At 37.1% G+C, this 22851-nt stretch overlaps 1 protein-coding gene across 1 annotated transcript in view; it reads left to right on the forward strand.

The window, feature by feature from the left end:
• The first annotated feature begins 12434 nt into the window (after positions 1–12434).
• LOC121326210 (sphingomyelin phosphodiesterase 3-like) overlaps positions 12435–22851 on the forward strand; it is a 35540-nt gene continuing 25123 nt past the window's right edge. The window contains exon 1 of the mRNA XM_041269431.1: positions 12435–12596. The gene's annotated coding sequence lies outside the window, so the exon portion shown is untranslated. The remainder of the gene's footprint in view (positions 12597–22851) is intronic.

Consider the following 22851-nt stretch of genomic DNA (forward strand, 5'->3'; position numbering starts at 1 on the left):
TATTTGAATGTTCTTATCAAGCTTAAGCCTGATAGCTTTAAAACACACTTCAGGGATAACTAAATCTCAATAAGGTTGATAATATCATTGCTTCTAAAGGGAGTACATTTCTGTGACACAGTAGTAATACCTGATTAAGCTATCTGTAGAAAACAAACAGAAAAACAGCAACATGAAAGCTTGTATGATACACAACAGATAACTAATTAAATCTCATGAATGTGTTTTTCACAAACTCAAGCAAGGACTAGGTTCTAGCACAATAGGTTGGTGGTTGCTGTTATAAATGCAATAATAAAATCCCTTCCAGAGATCTATCAATTTAAAATCTATGAAATTACTGGATTTACCTGCCAGTTCAAACTAAATACGTAACAACACATAGGCTTTTGTCCTCTGTCTTTCTCGCACTTTGAATGTGCTGTAACTATATGCAGTGCAAGGTGATCTTAGTGACACCGTCAATTTGGGTTTATTTCCAATCTCTCTCATTTCTTTTTTTCTAAAGTAAACCTCAACATTTAAAGTTGCCTACAAATGCTATGAAGTAACAAGTAGTAATGAAATGGCATTGTAGCAGTAAGAAGTGAAGGCTTGCAGAAAGGGGTGATGTATTGTAGTTAAGTTGTGGTCAGTCTTCTATGTGTTTACAGTGACCTGAGAAATGTCATTAACCCCATTTAATATTTTCTTATCAGTTAAGAGGTCAAACTGATATTTCTAAAATCTAAATACTTTCCCACATGGGGATGATCAAGATTTTTTCCGGCACACTTGTAAAATGTCCTGGTCTTAAGAATGTACAGTCCCTTAAGAATGTACAGCCCCTATTGCTTGCTTTTAACAATAACATACATGTTTTCTGTTCCACATCCGAGGCAGCATTTCCTAGTAGACAACAAAGCCAGCTGCAGCACATCCTCACCTGACTTCCTTTGGAAATGTAACCATGGACACAGGATTAAGTGAAGTGACATCATAAGTATTTCGTTTCCAAGAACAGTACATGTTAATGAACTCCTGGAAGTGTTCTTAAAATCCTGGAAGCATTATTATGGACTTGTTTTCAAATTTACATTACTAGAGGTTTGATGAGAGTGTTTCCCTTGTATAACACCCCACCATCTTCTTTTAGTAAAGCAGAAGGCTTTGCCATGGAGACAGCATTTCTTCCTGTAATGTATTCAGGGATAATGGGGCCCAGTTTTAATTTCTTCATAGAGCCCCTGCACTCACTATGACTGTGTGCAATTGGAATTCTGCCAGCCGTCACAATACTGACATCTTTCTAATAAGTCATAATATCATTGGGACAGAACACCCAGTCCAAGTCAGTCCAATGCATGAGATTATGTTAGACAGTGGTTAAATCATATAATTAAATCTACATATTGATAACATGACTGAATATGGAATGCAGTATCTGATATATAGTATATATATATATATATATATATATATATATATATATATATATATATATATATATATATATATATATATATATATATATATATATATGAGTGTATAAAACATTAGGAACATCTACTCTTCCCATGAAATAGACTGACGAGGTGAATCCAGGTGAAAGCTATGATCTCTTATTGATGTAACCTGTTAAATCCACTTCAATCAGTGTAGATGAAGGGGAGACAGGTTAAAGAAGGATTTTTAAGCCTTGACACAATTGAGGCATGGATTGTGTATGTGTGCCATTCAGAGGGTAAATGGGCAAGACAAAAGATTTATGTGTCTTTGAAGGGGGTATGGTAGTAGGTACCAAGTGCGCTGGTTTGAGTGTGTCAAGAACTGCAACGCTGCTGGGTTTTTCACGCTCAACAGTTTCCCGTGTGTATCAAGGATGGTCCACCACTCAAAGGACATTCAGACAACGGCAGGCCAGTGGTTGAAAACAGCTGATTGATGAAAGAGGCCAAAGGAGGCTGACTCGAATTGTGAAGAGCAACTGACAGTCCAGTACAACATTGGAGCCGAAAGACCTATAAACGAATGCACAACTCGTCGTACCTTGACACGAATGGGGTATGGCAGCCGATGACCTAACAGAGTTTCACTTCTTTCAACAAAACAAAAGAAACTGTGGTTGCAGTGGGCTAAGGAACGAAAACACTGGACACTGGAGGATTGGAAAAACATTGCCTGGTCTGATGAATCCCGGTTCCTGCTGTTTCACGCTGATGGGAGCACTAGGGTATGGAGAAAACCACATGAGTATATGCATCCATCATGCTGTGTGTCAACATTGCAGGCTGGTAGTGGTGGTGTGATGGTGTGGGGTGTGGGGTTTCATGGCACACATCGGGCCCCGTGATAAAAGTGGAGCAATGTTTGAATGCCACAGGATATCTGAACATCATTGTCAATCAGGTGCATCTCTTCATAGCAGCAGTGTATCCATCTGCTAATGGATTTTTTCAGCAGGATAATGCCCCATGCCACAAGGCTAGGATTGTCCAGGAATGGCTCCACAAACATGACAGTGAATTCAGCTTACTGCAGTGGCCTGCCCAGTCACAGGATCTCAATCCAATTGAGTATCTGTGGGATGAGATGGAACTAGCTATTCGGAGTAGAGATCCACTACCAGCCAACTTGACACAACTGTGGGAAGCATTGGAGTCAACATGGGCCAGTATCCCTGTGGAACGCTTTCGACACCTTGTAGAGTCCATGCCCCGACGAACTGAGGTTGTTCTGAGGGCAAAAGGGAGTGCAACTCAATATTCGGAAGGTGTTCCTAATGTTTTGTACGCTCAGTGTATATTGTAATGGATGTAGCAGGACAGGAGGTCTGCAATCTAAACATTTTTGTTTTATGGCAGGGACAGGGTTAAAAAGCCTCCATGCCAAGCTAATTGTTTAATTTAATTATTTTATTGATTGTTTTGCTTAATTATTAATTACCACCTGCACCTGGCAATTATTGTAAATGAGAGCCAGGTGCAGGGTGTAAAAGGAGTGCAGCCAGTCTGTTTGGGGCTGCTGAGTAGAAGGACATGGGAAGGAGTACTCTGTCCGAGCAGTCACAGTGTAAGCAATGTGTGGTGTTTAGTTTTGTAAACTGTGTGCTTTGTTTTACGGCAGGTAAACCGCTTATCTAAAACTATGGCCAATATATACATAGTTATATGACATGTGTTGCAATACATTTTATGGGATGAATCATGTTAGCACCTATAGTGAAGACAACAAAATGCTTTCATGTATAGGATTACAAAAATCATATTTGAGGCTTGAAATGAGACAGACAGAAGTTTAAATGAATCATGTTGGTCTGGCCACAGTACAAGCAGGTTTTACCAACCAAAGAAAAATGTGTTCGCTAGCTTTCCAGTGCAGTGTCAATTTGAGCACATCACAAGAGCTCAAGGCTGCACGATGCTAGCTCCCTACAATACAGCAGTCAGCGCCATCAAATAGTGTAACAATAACAGGGAAACAGAGAGTGCAGGTACTGTATTTGCATGTGCTTCAGGAGATCTTACACACTTGTACTGCTCTTAAAAAGCCCACATTTTAAATTACACAATCTGTTAATGCATGTGTTATATTATTGCTTTCCAACATTGACTCTACTCAAGTGTAAAAGAGCTATTTGGATCTCAAGGGTTTATATTCCAGTTAAACACTAAGCCACAGTGCTGGGTTCTGCCATATGGAAACTATTACAGTAGGGTGTGGTGACAGAGCATAATTAGTCTTTATTGGAGAACTCAAAAACTTCAAAAGCTAGGCAATGGTGTTTGCTTTTAAAGGAAGGATGGGAGGGTACTATTCCCACTGAGCTATAGTTAACAAGGGTAAAGTTCAAAGATAGACTAAATAATATGTCCAGGAATAGGAAATAGCCACAGTGTAGGATAGCAGCCAGTAAGGTTGACCACATGAAGTGCCCTGGTGGCAACTCTGCTTCTAATTTACATGAATAGTAGTTTGTCTGAGCACTGAGATTCTTTTAGAATTTCTGGGGGATTCTTTGCAGACACCACCCTGTCTGCCATAAACTGTTCCAGGCCTGAGGTTTATATATATATATATATATATATATATATATATATATATATATATATATATATAATAAGTTAGTATAGGCATACCTATGACATGTTACAGGGTGGTGTAAGTCGTCCTTTTTTCCTATATAGGTGGGATATATCCAATGTCTACACCCATTTTATACACCGTATGTATATTTTGGCTTTCATGAGGTATATGAGTATAAGAGAAAGGAAACTCTTATCCTTTGAGACAAAGTTGACGGGTGGAGTTACTAATAAATTTCTAAAAAAGTGATTAAATTAACAAGTGGGGGGGGTGGGGGTAAGAAAAGATTTAGGTCAACATACTCATAGTCAAACACAATCACCAACATACCTAAGCAAATAACACAGATCTCCTGTCACGGCAGAAAAAACAAGTAAATCACCATGACCTACATCCTCAGTATCAGCACTTACAAATGTGGGTGTGACATACAGACGCACAGCTTCAATATGTATCCATAAGTTTCGTTTTGCAATATTGAGTGTGGGGTTAAGAAAGTTACTCTCCACTTCTCATTGAAGAAGAGACCTTTTATGGTACTGAGGGTATATTGTATGTACATATTCAGCTCATCCTATTAAAAGGCATCAACAAAAAAACTAAACTTTTTTTTTTGTGTATTTCATATACGGACAAGCTCTGCTTAGGACTGGCCAAAAAATATTGTTAGTTTAAATGTTGTTTTTTCTTTCATTTTACATATATATTGAAAAAGGAGGATCTGACCATGTCTGTTGCTGTTCCTTGTTAAGTTTATCTAAAATATCGATAACCACTCTGTATAACAGTCAAAGTGGTTTTTATTTTGTTTTTTTTTTCATGCCGTGGCGACTGATCACACACTTCCTGTTTCTTGGTAGCAAGCACTTTGATCTTCTTTTGAAAAACGTTACAAACAGGCTTGACATTCAGTTTTACCGGGGTGTCCTCATTAAGGAAACTAATACACTTTGCATGTTCTAAACAGCTTTAACAAACGACTACAAATTAACTATTTGTGATTGTTGCTCAATATAGAAATAACACTGGTAACAAAGCTTATGGCTCATCTTCCCTTGTACCTGAACAGAGGTACAGGGAAGCTGTAAATATGATTTTAGAATGGCCATTCATATTTTTCCAGCTGTTTACAGCAATGCAGACAACTGTCCTTCATGTGCAAGCCAAGTTGTCAGTACATAACTAGAACAAGACTGTCATTGTAGTATACTTGGGAAGGATGCTTTAAGAGATTTCTAGACACAGACCTTGGATCAATCAGATACTAGAAAAAGTGAACATGCTTTGATGAGCTGAATAGCTTCCTCATGTTCATAACATTTCTCAAGTTTCTTAAGGTAACTCAAAATCAGTCACTACATTCACAGTAATAGCGTACTATATATGCCATATACAACAACAACAACAACAAATAGAAAAATTGCATTGTTAGGGCTGCAAATGTCAAACCTCTTGGTCACTTTTAAAAAACTAAAGCAAAAAACGGTGAAAATGCACTGCATACAGACACATGCTGTGGATGACAAAGGTAGTTTATTTCAAGTTATAAAATGGCTTGGAAATTTCCTGAATCCTGATTGGCTGGTGACATTCCAAAGCCACAGGGTTAACAGTACAGCCTCCTTTCATTCCATGCATTAAAATCAATGCGTGTCTGGGTCAGCAGCTTTTTAAAGTGAAATTTGCCACCGTTACAGCTGCTGGTTAAGAGCTACAGGCCATATTCAACTTTTTTCCCAAGATTGTTCGATAGTCAAACACATTAGAAAGTAAGCGGAATTGTACCAATTTAAAATGTCAATCAATCTCCTTGGGTGTCATTTTTTATTTAATCCGGACACTTCGGCCGCAGTGAGAACGCTTTTAAATCCTTGTGTTTTCGTACGGAATGCAGACGATCAACAGTTTCTAAAACTGTAGGCGAGTGTAGTTGCTTGATACAGAGACTGTAAATTCAGTATTATTTTTTTACAAGGATGCATTCTATTTGTATGTGTAAATAGAACAAGTGTGTTTCATTCACATCCTTTAGCACATAACACATGTTTTGGGAATATGCTGTCAACACACATGCATTTATTTCATAACTTGGGCTTACCAGACTAAAATACACTGGAAGTTTGCTACAAAAATAAACTGTTTCATGGAAAAATGAAATTAGACACTGTGTCATGTGGTAGAAAAGCCATAACACATGTAATCGTTATAGCAGCTAAAGGAGAGCTCTTACAGTAGCTGGTATACATGTGATTACAGGGCTCTTAAAGAAACCCACAATGAGGGAAACAGATTTTGACAAGATTACAAAGTAGTTTTTTTTTTTTTCAGATGTTGCCCACCTTTTGGGAGGGGAGACCTCATTTAAAAAAATAATTATAGAATTTCAGTTATATCTAGCTGAGAGCTGGGGAGGGAGTAAGTTCACAACACCACAGAAGAAATTTCTTCTGAACCTCAGCCTGTACAAAGGCAAAAACCATCAGAATCTGCATCAATAATGGCAAATGATAATTGCTCTGCAGAAAAAGCATGTTCTGCATGAAACCAGAGTGTAATAATCCAGCATCTTTGTACTTAGCATTGGTATGTCAGCTGACAAGTGTGCATCTGATATCCCATCATGCCTTTCTTCTTAAAGGTGTACAGACTCTATAGATGAACCCCCAACTTCTCTCACAAGCACCTGAGTACATATTTGTTATGATATCACTATATCGATATTATGGTGCATATGTATAGCTGTTATGTACTATATATAACCTTACAGTACAATAATATGACAAAACATGGACTGAATGATAATAATCGAAAAAATAACCTTCATATTTTTTTAATAAAGTAAGTGCCGCAGATATAGTATTAGGCGGGGGACTGCGATGATCGCTGGGTTACTTTGAAAACCCTGCATTCATTGTCACTATTTTTGCTTTGAAAATAATAACTTATTTACTTTAACATTTTGGCCTTTCAAAATGCTTAACCGAGAAAACCTGCCCCTTCAACTCTCTGATTGGTTAAACGTTGTGTCAAGACGTAACACAGCTGTCATGTGGTTCCAAGATTATCTTTCTTCACTCAAAAACGCTCAAGTGATCTAGTCTGCTAATCACAGTCGGCAGATCTGTTTTTTTCAGCTGGGCAGCAAACACCCACTTTGCATTTGAAAAGGCCTGGGGAGAACCCTGATGTAAGTAGACATACAACATTAGAGATGGGTATGGACAGGGCAGTCTCAAAGACACTGTACAGTGTCAATCAAGTACCTTTCTTGTCCCTGACAAGCAGAATGGTGCTGGCACCAGGCGGGTAGACAGTGAAGTGGACATCCTCAGGTCCAACTTCAGGCAGGCATGCATCATACAGGGCTACCACCGTGCACAGGACATCAGTATTCTTCACCTACATAAAGAAACGTTTGGGAGAGCAAACACATTTGACTAGGTTTTATGTAATTTGTACATGGTAATTATAGCTGATCCTGTTAGAACATAATGAAATGTACAATTCATTTGAGTCATTAAAACAGACACTGTTACAACGTAAACACTGTGTTAAATGTACTATTGTAGCAAACAGGTCAGAAACCTTTACCCAAAATCATCATCTTCAGCTGCTGGTGTACACTTTATGTAAGTGCTATATGAAATATCTAATGCTCTGCAAATAAGCTCCAGTCAAAAAGTGCTCTCCGCAAATGAAAAGAGATAACTTAAACACAGCTCCACAGTGTCTGTGTGTTACCTAATGTAAGACAGAGATATTATCCAACTGAAAGATGACCTATATTGTAGGAACTAAGCTTTATTTACTGTGCTCTTACCTAATTAATAGTCTAGTACTACAGTTAGAACAAACACTGGCAGAGCTATCTTTGAGTCTACAGGGTCGGGATGGATTCTGTGCTTTTAAAAGGTTGCGGACTGAAAGCAATGGGACTTAAGCACCATTCTTCTGTCTGCCTACAGTTAAATCAATGAGAAGCAAGAATCTGACAGCACTTGCTGTATCGGTGCCTGTGAGCAAGATGGCTTTGCAGGGGAAACGTCAGACCAGAAACACACTCCACAACAAGGACTGGCGGGTGAAAACTGAGATTCATGGCATTCAGTATATTTATTAATAAACAAACAAAAGACACACAAAACAAAGGGTGTGTTGTCCAAACAAACAAATAATTCTAAATAACAAATAATCGCACTGGTTTTAGAATCAGCACGTTTAGCAATTGTTACCTCCTGTCTCCACTTTCGTTCGTCACTGAACTCCTCGGAACCCCTGAGCGCAGACAGCTGCAGCCTTTTATAATTTGTGACCAAGGAATTAAACTAGCTATTAATTATTGAATTATCCCTCGGTCACATTCTGCATGGGTTTTCATACCTGCATTTAAAATAATCACAAAATAAGAATGGCAGACAGCATCTCGCTCGTCCACGCTGCAAATAATAAACAATACCGTTAAATCATAATAATACACAAAAGTAGGTGTGAGGCAGTGTCATATATATATATATATATATATATTGTGGATATAATATATATATAGGATATCTATATATATATATATAGATATATATATATGATATATATATATATATAGATAGTATGTTTAAATAATATTTTTTGTTTATTAAGGTGATTTAAACTGTAAAGAGGCATGAAAAACCAAACCTTGTTGATTCTTACAAGATAATCCCCAAATATTTTTTTTTATGATGCTTGTAGATGTTTTGTCTGCACTGCGTTTGTGTATGACCAAATTTAATGGTATAGATAATTCAGATGTCAACAACTACATGACCTTATATACGATAGAAACTTTTTTCCAGTTTTCTGGAAGGGATGTAAGGATCTGTGCAGGGGGCACGTGGGTACCTAGACGAAAATTATGCAGGGCATGCTTATTTAGCTTATTTGAATTTCTCAAAAGCATATTCTAATTTTGATTACCCCAATAATGCCTGGAATAATTCATCCCTCTTCAATATAAATGCCGTGCTGATTTAAAACTAACCTGAAAATAATAATAAAAAAAAAAAAACAGTAACAGGATTAAAATTCCATCAGCAACAGCAGCTACTTAAGTAATAAATTGAATGCCCATTACAAAGCAATTATTGCCTGCTATAATTAGTGAAGCTAGGGTGATAAAGGCAACGTGTGATTGAGCTGTGATAATGCATCTGGCTGAGCACGGCAGCGGAAATTAAGTGAAACACAAATGTATTGAACTGATTTTCTTTGGCTAGTTAACTATGCCTGAAAAAAATATCTGCTGTAAATCTTAAACTAGCATGAAAGTATTATTAATCTTTTCATTTGTATCGAAATGATCTAATCCGCTCGTCACTTGCACATATAAAGCATGCACAAAGAAACACAATCACAACACCAACAGACATGCAGAAACACATTCATTGAACCCAGAGAATCACAGAATGTGTGCAGAAGCCAATGAGAGTCATTTCACTTCATTGTACATAAGTGGTGGCTTGGCCCTCATGCATCAGTCTGAAAAATCACTAGGGTTGATACCCAGAGTACCAGAGACATTTTCCTTTTCAGATTGGAGGCAAGGGACCATGCACAAATGCAATCGGTGCACCTCCCACCTACAACCTGGTCCCACAATTTATATTGGGGATGTTGGTTATGCCCAATATGACCTTAGGTACTACATGTGTGCATTGTTTCAAGTAAGTAATGTTGAAGGTGTTATTTCAAGCATAAAAAGTAAAATAAATAAATAAATAAAAAGATAATCATACAATTCCTTACAGTACTGGTAACAGGTAAGAAATAAAGTATTAGGAAAATGTACAGTACTACCTCCATAACAGAATGAACAAGAAATGTGGACAATTTAAAAAAAATATTATTTGTAATGCTTGCGTGTGCAAAAAGGAAAGCCGGTAGACCTTGACATAACAAACCAGGCACTGTTAATGTAATACACTTCACTATCCTTTCCTCCTGCAGACACCTCTTCAAATACACTGCCTGTGTGAGCGTGGGTTTGGATAGAGCAGCAATGAAAGTAAAGATGAGTTGCTAACTGCAGTATGTAATGATCCTTATTGTCTGGGATTTGCAGCAATCTCACATGTTGTAGGGTAGGGTTTTTCACCAGCCTGTGCAACAGCTGTACTGTCTGGATTTGTGGCAGACTTTTTCACCTCCTCATCTACCAGATTCAACATTTTCACAGGGGTGCCTGAATATTCCATTAATCTTTATCTTAATCTAGTGTATAAAAGGACACAGCATAATTAAAATTGGAGTTGTCACTATTAGGCAAATAAAGTTCCTACTGTTATTAGAATCGGCTATTAGAATCTAGAATATTTACCACCTAGTACACTACAATTAAATCCAATTGTATCACTTTATGTATAAGAATTATTGACTGAGAAATTAAAAAAAAATGTCTGCAGATTATCTATTTTATTAAAGTCTCTAAAGATTTTTTTTATTTTTTTGCTTGGTAATACAGTGATTCCTATTAGCAAAACAGGCTGGTACATTCCAGTGTGCTGTGCATTTTTCCACTATGAACACATGAAGACTTCTTATAATTGGTCTCAGAGGAGCAGAGCCTGGCAGATTGTACAGTGATGATACTCGAAGACACCTTTTAGACTTTTTTTTAAGGAATCGCATCAGAGCCTTATTAGATAAAAACCTGTTCACAGGAAAACAGGCATACCTAAACCTGAGTTCATACAGCTCTTAGCATTAGCTCGCAGTAGGCTTTGAACAGACATATTTTACAATGGCAAAGAAACATTTTTTGACTGCTTAGGAAATTAACATTGTAACTGGAGAAAGCAGAATCAATGCCAGTGAACCTATGCACTTGAATCCGATTAAAACCCCACGACGATTCTAGCGCAGAATGGTTTGTATGATTTTGGAATGGATATGGCATTTATATCTGATGAGATTGCATGTGAGCAGCGTAACGATCTCACCTCTGGAAATTGATGCTCACCTCTGGGACGAGCAGGGGTGGTGTTATCAAGCGGAGGAGTCACTGAAAGTCCACTCGGACTGGGGAGACTGTGAAGACTCTCTGGCCACCATCCCTGTCATTCTGCTTTTGTTTAAAGGTGGCCAGAGCATTATGCTCTCATTTGCCATTCTTTTTTCTAATCCACAGACGCTCTGGACAGCCTGCAGGAAATAAAGATAACTATATGGTAATTATAGAGTAATCGCCATTATAATTATTTTGATAAACTAAATAAAAAAATCCATGTGGAAATTCACGACCCTTGTGTTTTAAAATTGGCACATATTGACAATAATGGTCATGGGACAGCTATTGGAGCCAATCAGGTTATAAATATAGGTTTATAAATGTATCATTAAATGACTCAAAATGTTGTTTTGTAGATTTGGCTGGATATTCACACATTTAAGAATACAAGCCAACTTGGTCATACCAAAACCTTGGATTAAAATGTACAAAAAGGTGCTGAAAGGTGCAATCATTTTATGCTAACACTACATAAAACACCAACCGATCAATCAATCTTTATTTTATACAGCTACATCTATTTTATATAGCTACATTTTATATAACAACATCAGGTGAGAAGAACGAGCACAGATAATTCATTAGCACGCAGCTGCCGTCTGAAAGGGATTCCTTCAGACCACTACTAAGTGCTGAGTTGAATGTAAAATAAATAATTTAATACAGAAATAAAGGGTCCTGGTCCGCGATGCTAGTAAGGAAATCCGAGGTTACAGTTTCACACCCGTGCAATTTATTAAATTATACATAGGTATTAGCTGGCAGGCAGCTTAAAAAAAAAAAAAAAAAACTACCATAGCTGCCTATGTTTTAGTTCTGTTTTAGTTCTGAAAATCTGTTAAACATCCTTACTTGTAGAGTGCACAAATAAGGAAATACTTGAAAGCTGTTATTGACACAATAGTTTACTTCTGCTGGGAGTGATGGGAAATGTAGTTCGCACTACAACATTAGACTTTCAAATACAGTAGTAAATAACTCGGTCAAATTGACTACAGACATGACTGTGGATACGTGTTTATCTTGAAATTACAATTTACCTTTGCTTTATATAACAAACGGAGGCGTTTGTTAAAAATAGTCTGAACAGAACTACAAGACCATACGTGCTTTGGTTTTTACTTCGTTTTGTGATAGGACAGGTTTAAAGATGTATTCTGATTTGGTTGGCTGCCTACAGAGGTGGAGATATACAAATAACCTAAGAAGGGTTGTGGTTGTGGGCGTGGTTACAGAGTCCTATCAGTCAGACCTGATTGGTTTAGTAGTAAAACGGCGTAGGCGTTGTACCTTGGCTGGGGTTTGTCTGACGTCAATGGAGCTGTTCATGACTGGTGGTGCTGGATAGCTTAGTGAGAGGAAATCCAGAACCCGTCAAAGGTTCGTCTTGTACCGCACGGACTAGGGATGTACCGGTAGGTTTTGTAAAACAAAAAGCAACTTAACAGGACAAACTCAAAACTTACAAAACTCCATCAGGCTTTCAAACAAGGTAAATACAGTTTTGTTTTTTTTTTTAAAAAAAAAAAAAAAAAAAAAAAAAAAAAAAAAAAGGGCGTTAGACTAGGAAACCACAGAACACCATATGAACACCGAGCTGATTTCTATGTTGTCTCAGCGCAGCATATGCAACCGTCAGAAGCAAAATGGGTTATTTAGTTTGTTACCTTTTTTTCCAGCTAACTGACAGATAATGGTCTTGTTAATCTTTTGTGACGTGTCCTTATGTAATTTTGCATACTATTAGCATTGATAATTGTATGAATTGTGATTCCATGAATTTGCAGGGTGCTGTAAAGTATTGCATATTATTGTTGGGAGTCATCATTTCTGTATTGCTGAGATGCCAGCGTTGCATCCAGGCAGTAGCACAGGCATAGAACAGGTGCCCTGTCTGGGTACGATATGAATGCAGCTACTGGCATACTGGCGTTACGTGACGTTTTTCCACACAAATATAGTTGGTACTAATGCTTTCTGATTAATAATAAATCTAACGTCCGACTAACAGTAGTGTGTGTGTGTGTGTGTGTGTGTGCGCTCTCTCTCTCTCTCTCTCTCTCTCTCTCTCTCTCTCTCTCTCTCTCTCTCTCTCTCTCTCTCTCTCTCTCTCTCTCTCTCTTCTCTCTCTCTCTCTCTCTCTCTCTCGTGCACATTTCCCATTGTGCCATGCATTTTGTTCTCGGTGTTTCAAGGAAATACTCTCAATGCTAATAATATGAACTACATAGTTCATATTATTATTATTATTATTATTATTATTATTATTATTATTATTATTATTATTATTATTCAGTGTTGTTCTCCTATATATTTTACTCTAGGAAAAAAGCAATTATTAAACAAACCAGTGAGTCTCCGTGTTACATTTTCAATGTAATCCTATTTTTTTTTCTTTGTTTTTAGTATGCTGCTGCTACAAATGTACACGGTACAAAACTTCTGTATGCTACGAAATATACGTTAATCATTTTAATACATGATTACTACAAAAAAAAAATCCATGAGTCAACATCTGATAGCTGCAAGCTACAGATGGATTACTGGAAACTCGACGCAAGGCGTGCACTGTCAGCTCCCAGAAAATGTAATTAGTAAGATTTGGGCGTTTCTCCTCGACTTGTGGGTCCTCCTTAGTCGTGTAGTTCTTGTTACATGTCTTCGCTTTTAATCAGTTTCGAATCCTACTCACAGCATGAAGCATATGTTGAACTGGGCTCAATGGTTTGACTATTGTATTACACACGCATTAAGCAGAGGAAATATATAATAGACTTTTAAAAGTGTTTCAAGCTGTTTCATCTGTTTGAACTCTACTGCAGGAGTTCTTAAAGTTCGTGTGAGCCTCCTAGGGTCACAGAAAGGTTCCAGGATGGGTGTGAAACGATCACGTCACCAACCCAACTATAGGCAATGGCAACAGTGCTTAAAGCAGGTCGTGTTTTTAAAACAGTCAGATTAAGAATATTATAATAAGTAGTGTTTTGTTATTCCTAGTATATTTCCTGTTTAAACTGGAAACATCTTATTACATTAGTTTTCTAATGTGATGCAGTACTGTTAAACTGACTGTTTTATACCGTTTTGGATACCTGGATGAGTGGATAATGTTTATCACACATTAACTGATATCTCCAGTAATAAATTACTAATGGAACCCAGAGGTTATATGCAGGGTAAATACTGGGCGTCACTGACTGCTTTTGTGTACTGAGCAGGTAGGTTCACCATAACATATGCTCAGGTGAGTTTTAGAATTTCAATTCTAGGCTTAACTTTTAATAACGTGTGATGGCTTCAATTGTGAGTAAGATGTTACATTTCAACATACATAAGCATAATACTACAGTGCTGGTGTATGTTTCTGTTTTCACTATTGTGTTTGTTTAGTGTACTACATGTAGTAACATTAAGATGTAATTACCTAGACTTATTACAGTCAGAGATGTAACAAGTTTAGACCACAGAGCACTGCCTGTTACACTCTTCCCCCAATAACCGTGGCTATGAGATCCAAGTCATGGTAGTCCTTTAACCTGTGAGTCACAACACTAATGCAACAGTGGTGGACTGGCTACCTCACAGCAAGCACACACCGCAAGTGAGTGTCTTAACCAAGAGCTTGCATTCCTGGTTATAGAGTTTTTAATATCATCTTATCACATGAACAAAGGTCATGGTAGTGCATCACGCAACACTGCCACTTACATCCACTCAACTTCCAAATGTGTCCCCTGGTCCTAGTCTCTGTGTTATAGTAGGGCATAGGTGCTGTGCTATAAGAAGTGCAGTAGAGGACCCTGAATAGCAGTTTAAAATGATACCTGTAACCTGGCTACAGAAATTGCAAAGAAGCTTTTGTCAGATGATCAGATTCATTTGTTTCCATGAGCAGCACCTGGACTTCTGTTTATAGCGATACACTTCCTAGTTCCCATGATCAGTGCAGACAGTATAGATAAGGCTTTTGACTTGCGGTTTTAACCAATAAAAAACAATAGAACCCTCTCTGATACAAATGAAATTGGTGTATAGCCAATAAACACTGGAAAAACACTGGAAATGGTTACTCAGTTTACACTGACTTCACCCCTTTCCCATTAAAAAACAAAAACTATTATAAAAAACAAAAACAAACTACCTTTCCCAGTGCAGTTGGGCAATGTACCTCCTTCAACTGGAATAAACTGAACTTGATCAAGGGGTCTTTTAAATAAAACAAGTCTGTGGACTAACTGTAGCATCACTCCTTGCTCGGGGGAAAAAAAAAAACAATATAAGAGATACATTCATTTAAAACGTTTACATTGAACTCTAATGCCATGTTCCACGGATCCTGAACTGATGTTAGCCTAGGTAAAGTTTTCTGAGATGAATACTAATCTGGGCCTATGAAACTAGCCATAATAATAGGCCTAAGCTTGTATTTTACACCAGTGCTCTCATCTTTCTCAGTGTTAATGAAGACCTCACTGGGAGAAAGTGTTATGCTAATACTTTGAACTGACAAGCTGACAATCTTGTCTGTTCTCATATTACCAGAGTCTAAAGCAAAGTATTGAAGTATTTTTCAAAGCATGTCATCGACAGCAGGTATACCTGGTCTGGTAATTGAACCATCTCCCATGCGCTGTATAATTAAACAGATTGGGGGGAGGGGGGGGTGCTCTGGATGCTGCTGTCAATGCATTAGAGAGTGTTTTATTTCCAATACAGCTTTCTGTTTGCTGCAGCTTTCAAATTAAACAGTGCTGTGTGTTTATCAGCAGATTAAAAGATATTGATTGGGACCATGGGCTCCCCTTTTAGTGTAACTGTTCAAAGCAAGGCCCTCTGGTGGCCAGTTATTGGTGACAAAAGATAAGAAAAGAATATTTCTGAAAAACATTTTAGACATTCATATGTATGTCATACCAATACAGCATGAGAACTCCATAAATTGAGATTAAATTTAGCATGACCTTTTGAGGGCATTAGGGAGACTTGTTTTGAAGTGGCTTTGAGTGGTTTGGGTAGTGAAGACCAAATCTGATTACAAATTGTAGTTAATCCACATATTTTAAACACATCTGTAGTAACATACATTTACAGTAATGGACATCTGATTGGCTGAACTATTGAAAATATATCTTGGGAGACAATTTTGAGGAACCATGGTGATTTGTTATGCCATTTTTATTATAGCACTGTATTTTGTGGTACTAATGTTACAGAATTTGACTGTCAAATTGTTGATTCCTTGGATTGAGATCTGTGCTGACAATGGGGAGTGTGTGTGTTCTGGTTCATATTCCTGAACCACAGTGTTTCTATTCCTACATTATATTTGGTTAGCAAATGCATAAACCTATGCCATTTTGAAGTTGAAATGAAAAACAAGCTTTAATGTGTTCTAAAGCTGCATGATGTTATCTTGCAAGCTGTCCACCAAAATTCAGTGTAATTATAAATAATGTATAAATGGATATTATTATTTGATATTTTTAGACTGTGGAAATGAAATTGCGTAGAGTAATTATACATTGGACTAGGGAGGTCTCTAATTTACTGCCAGATCTGTGGAGGCTGAAAGTTTCTATATTTAAAACTGAAATGTAATGGCAGGGTTGCATCCTGCCCAAAAAGCCTAATACTTCCAAACTAAGATACAGGGTAGCAGTATAATCAGTAGTGCGTTGGTTGATTTGATATCATCTTGGTGGTGCAGTGAATGAAAATTCAGAAGTTTCTAGAAATCATTTCAATTTGGCAGGTTTGGTAGGGTGGGGGTGGGGGGGTTGTGATATAGTTCATTTATGGAACAAATACTTTCAAATGAAACCACTTTGGTCCCTGTATTTAGACGGGATGCATGTTACTATGTGTATCTTTGACAGAGTTAGAATTCGGGACGTACTGTTCTTTGGGTAGTAACCGTTTATATTCTTGCCAGAGCTACTATATATTCTCAAGAATCACAGCTTCTTTCATTTCCCAATTAAATGTTTTGTTGTAAACATATTTATTTTGTTTGTATGCAGTGTGTATATAGTTTCTCGACAAATTTTGTTTTTAAACAACTGCTCTTGTGCATGTATCCTAACTGATAAAATATAATTACTGAAAAAACAGAACGCACATTTCTACTAACATCTTCATGCTTTTTAAGTGCTCTGTTTGCTACAATAATGTTTGAACATGTTTTATAAAATATTGAACTCATAAGTTACGTTTTGATAGCTTAAATGAAGTTTGATGGGCAGTTTTTAAAAAGCAAACTGCAATTTACCAGTAAAGGGTAGTCTAGGTGGCCTTAAGGTCTTAAAGTAAAGCTTTACAAACAAGACCAATGCATTAATAAAACCCAGATCTCAAGATTTTCCTCTGGGTAGCATGGCAATACAGCAAACTTGTAATTGTGTCTACAGCATTATCAGAAACTTTATAAAAAGTCTATGACAAATGTCACAACTGCAAACCTCTTTCTTCAATTCAATCATCATAGAAATGTAGAAGTTCCTTTTAATATTACTACATATGCCTCCAGTGAGTTTGTTATTGTTATGGATGAACATTATTATAAATTCATGGATGAAGAATGTATAATTTTTGCATGACACAATTATCTGTAAAGCCAAATTAACAGTGAGACATATTTCCTATTCATTTATCTCTTATACTTGTTTTTCCCCCAAGGTCACATCTTGGGAAGAGATATCTGTAATGTTAGTTATGTAGTTTTGCCGTACAGATTCACATGAAAAACTGCAACACAATAATAGACACACACACACACACACACACACACGTTGTAAATGATTGGCTAGGCCTCAGATTGACCCATGCTGGGTTTGTGAAGCCTGGTAAATATTAATTGTGTGTTTCCATCATTGTATGAAGGATGATCTGTCTGTGATGAAGTAAGGAGTACCACAGCCTGTCAGAGCTGTTACATAACCATGGCAATCTTGCTTATAGTTGAATCAATCCCCCCCCCCCCCCCACCCCCCCCCCCCCCCACACCTCACTGGTGCCACAGCACTTCATGTTGGTGCTTGCATGGGGCTGTTACCATACCAACACCCTCCTAGCAACTTTACATACAAGATATTACAAATTGATTACGTAAGCATCAATCTAATCTTTCTGTATTTGCATCCCTTTCAGTTGACCATGAATTGTAAGGGGCAGGCAATTTTAGTGCCTTATATTTAAAGAAGCAAAGAATACATGAATGTGCTTTAATTGCTGTTGCCCCTTTACTCTTTCTAGCACTTTGTGTGCAAAATCTATGGTTTTGGGATAGCAGGTGTCATACAGAGATACAAAGACTATTAATCATCAACCGAGAGGCTCATTATAAAACAGCTTGGTTTATTAATTAAGGACAATGAACTACCAAGGATTCAGTTACTAATAATGAGTTTCTTGTGTATTTTCTGATGATGTAGACCCTTATAGAGGATTTACACTGTGTTTTTCCACTTCTACCAGGCTTTTTCCATGGTAATACCATGTATTAATTTACCCTTGTTTACCATGTTTATTAATATGCTTTACCATATCTCACTTTTCTTTACATTGCTTTTCTATGCTTTACCATGCTTTCACTATGCTTTGTTACACTCTGCTATGTTTGTACTATGGTAAACCTTTATAAGGGGAGTAATATTGCGATTGCATGACAGTGAACACAATGAAAGTAATATTTATATGTAGCAGTTGTTGTACTCTCAGATCTTGTAGTCTTTTCAATGTTTTTTTTTCACATAGAGTTCACAGTACATGCCATAATACTAATTTGATGAATCCAAAACGCTACAATAGATGCTTAAAGATTAAAACTAAATAAATGAAGTATCACAGATCTTCCTAAAAAACACTCTTTTTTATAAAAGGCACAATAAAATCAGAAGGCATAACAATGTACCAGTGTTAGTAACATTTTCCAGATGCATGAGTTCTGATAATTCCCATAACAAATAGATGAATGCAATTCTGCACAGAGAAGGGACATTTCCTTATACTCACCTAGGTCCCCTTAATATGCTATAATTACGTTTGCTCTGCTTTAAGATCATAAGCCAAAACAATCAAATAAAGATATTTTATTGTGTTGTTTGATTAATTCATATCTGGTGCCCTGCAACAATACTGAACAGCACACACAATGAGAACATTTCATTTTAAATTGATTACTTATTGAATGCATGCGTTTGTGTTTTCTACTGTACTGCAGATGTCCACGTGTGTCTGTGTTGTGTGGGTGTGGGTGATTGTGGGTGACTTTTTCCTTTCTTGTGTTACTGTTTTGTGTGTTTCTGCCTACTTCTGTTTTTGTGGGAGTGTTCTTTACTTTATTCAACAATTGAAACATTTCATTTTTAAAATGTATTCATGTGAAACTTTGTATCCAAGGATTGATTAACTTCAGACTAGTAAACTCTTCCTAACATTAAAAACTGTATGGCCTAGATTTCCGTTTATTCAGTACACATGGGTGCTTCTCTGAATACCCATTGCCTCAATAATAATTGATTATAGATGAAAGGAGCCTAAAAACAGTTAGTTTTTTTTGTCCACCCCAGATACAGTGCGTGCAGATGGCAATGAGATGCTTCACAATTTATTGAATAGCTTGTTATTGACAGCATGAATAAATGCTAATGATTTAATTTTACAATGTATTGAATTGCCTGTTACCATTACTCTCCATAGCATTGTTAAGAATTGGCTTTCATCAGCAATAGTAATATAGGAAATTATATATATTTTATACTTTTAATTTAATGAATTGAGTGTTTTTGTCACGGGCAACAGGAATATATGCTAATGCCATGGGTTAATGTTTTTAAAAGTTATCGTCAGAAGGAGTAAATACTAAGAAATGGTTTACATTTATGTATGTTGAGTGGATAATTACAGCAGGGTTTCACCAGATTTATGGTGGGGGTGCAGGGGTCTTATAAATGGTCTGTATCTTTTCACTTTGCACACTTGATATAAGCAGATGGCCACAGGAGTGTATTATGTTTCTGTGGGCTTTCTTATAACACAAGGTGCACAATTCCGGTCCTCCATGTCAGGTCCTTGTTCCATCTATAACCTAAATTACTTAATTGAACCAGTTTAACCTTGTTCCAGGTCTTAATGTTTAATGTCTTTTGGATGAGACGTAAAACCGAGGTTCTATTGTAAGTGAAACATAGTTCACCCCCTAGTCTCTGTAAGTCACTTTGGATAAAAGCGTCTTCTAAAGTAATAATAATAATAATAATAATAATAATAATAATATTAATACTCTCACATCCCCTTGAGGACTTAATGTTGCCCCTTAATACCGCTATCCAGATAATGGTATCTGAAGTGACTCAATTCTTCAAGACATGAATACATTTTTAAATAAAACAAATCAATAGTACACTCCCAAACAAAGACACAACGTCCCGCAGAGTACAATTCATATTTAAGCACAGAACAATATATTTCTGCTTTCTTTTTTCAAAGCAGGTCTTGCTCACACACCTACCCTGCGAATTATGGCACCACTATCCTTATAACAGCACACATTAAAAAAAAAAAAAAAAAAAAAAAAAAAAAACAATAACTGGAATGAAATATAACTGATGGGTTGTGACACTTTAATGCAGTTTTAGCATTATTTGGTTTTAGCATTAAAAGCAGGGCTAGTGGCTCCATGACTACACACTGGTGCACTCATATCTTGAGAATTAATATCTTGAGAATTGCTTATTTAATTGAGATGAAAATGGGTATGGGCATAAGTATCACGGGGACCTGCTTGAAGGTTATATCTTGTTAAATACTTTTCTGTTTTGGGAATGGTTCCAATTACGTTGATCCCAATTACATTTGGTTCATTTTAGTTTTTCAAAATGAAATTACATTAATAATACATTAATAACATTTGACATAGCAAATATTGAAATCTTATTTCCCTTCTCATTGCTGTATAACTATGTAGATGAAAATTGGAATGAAAAGGAAAAAAGAAAATAAGGAAGAAAGAAAGGAAGTGTTAAATGATATTGAGTTTTAGCAGCTAAATGACATCTGTGAAGAACGATCATTATTCAAAAAGGGCACGGTGGACAGGGATTGGGGGGGTGGGGGGTGGGGCTGATTGAATTACACAGATGATCTGCGGTAATTATGATAGCATTATCAATTCAGTTTTCCTTAATAGAATTAAGACTTGAATTACCCAGTGTTCATGGCATGCATGCTTGTCTGTTCCACAGTGGATGATCAATAGATCCGGGGGGGGGCTGTAGCCAAATGTCACTTACATTTCAGAGAAATGGAAAAACTTTATTTGCTTGTTTCAGTGACGGTGACGGTGGCCAGAGGTTAAGGTAAATGCATTTAATATTAATGTCAACTTTTTCCAACATTTCCCAGAGTTAACCCTGACTCTATCGGCTGGTTTTACAGACCCTGAATAACACTAATCTTGGACCTTACCTAATATAGTATCAAGTAATCCAAGACCAGTGCTAATCTGGATCTGTGAAACTAGCCGTATACGTAAGCTTTGTTTCTAGGCGTTAATCCCCCAAAGCAGGCTTGTCCTTGTACAAGTTTACCACGGTATTTTTGCACTGTATTTTTGCACTTTTACCATGCTTTTTATATGGTAATACCATGTATTAACTATAATTTACCCTGGTTTACCATGTTTATTAATATGCTTTTCCATACCTCACTTTTTGATATTGATTTCCTATGCTTTACCATGTTTTCACAATGCTTTATTAAGCGTTGCTATGCTTTTACTATGGTAAACTTTTATACGGGTGTGTGGCAAAGTGGTTTGCGGTGCACAGTTACAGAGGTGATGGAGTGCTTAGAAACAGTCCAACAACAGTTAAATGGTAACTAACCAAGCTTTATTTAGGGCTTTTAAATAAAAACACTGACTATACACAACGATGTGTAAAGTCAATAAAACCACAGGGTTCACTCCCGAAATAATAATAACAATAAACACACACTTTAACACCTACACGATCACCAGTCCAACAGTGAGTGCTCTGGGTGCAAGTGGTGTTGTGAACACGTGAAATAGTGCTAACAGTGGTACAGTCCAGTCCGGGTTTGATACTGGCTGAATAGCGACAGCTCCCAGATATTTAGCTGTCTACAATGACAAATAACAGTTAGTGAGACAGACAATACAACACGTAACACTCACGGTTTCATTTCACTCCTCACTGTCATTCCGTAACCATAACAGAGGAACAGCTTGCTCAGCCACACCCCCTGATATACCTTCAGTCACCTCTCCTCCAATCCGTGACTGACACATTGCCTACCACAGTAAGGTGCTACCCAGTTTTGAATCACAAAGAACAACAATAAGAGCAAATTGCACTTTTGAAGGGATTTTCAAATTGAAAAAAATCCTAAAGCACTGAACTGTAAAGTAGCCTGGAGGTAAGTATAGACATAAATTGTTTTGTCAAACAAGAGGAAAGCAGTACAGTAGTTTAAGTCTCACAAGCCAAATGTAATTTACTACGCAAGCCGGTTCAGAGAGCTTAAACAGGAAACCACCAAAACAATTGGGCCTAACTGTGTCCTTTTTACCTCATGTATAGTTGGCGTAACTAATTGTGGCAAGTTGGTTAGCGGGTGACGTCAGACCAGGCAGGAAATACAGACGGCACTGGGTAAATGAAAGTGCTGTTTGCGCGTTTTTAACAATAGATAAACAAAATAAAATGTTCAAACAAACAGAACACTAA

The sequence above is a fragment of the Polyodon spathula genome, chromosome 13 (assembly GCF_017654505.1).
Source record: "Polyodon spathula isolate WHYD16114869_AA chromosome 13, ASM1765450v1, whole genome shotgun sequence".
NCBI classification, from domain to species: Eukaryota; Metazoa; Chordata; class Actinopteri; order Acipenseriformes; family Polyodontidae; genus Polyodon; species Polyodon spathula.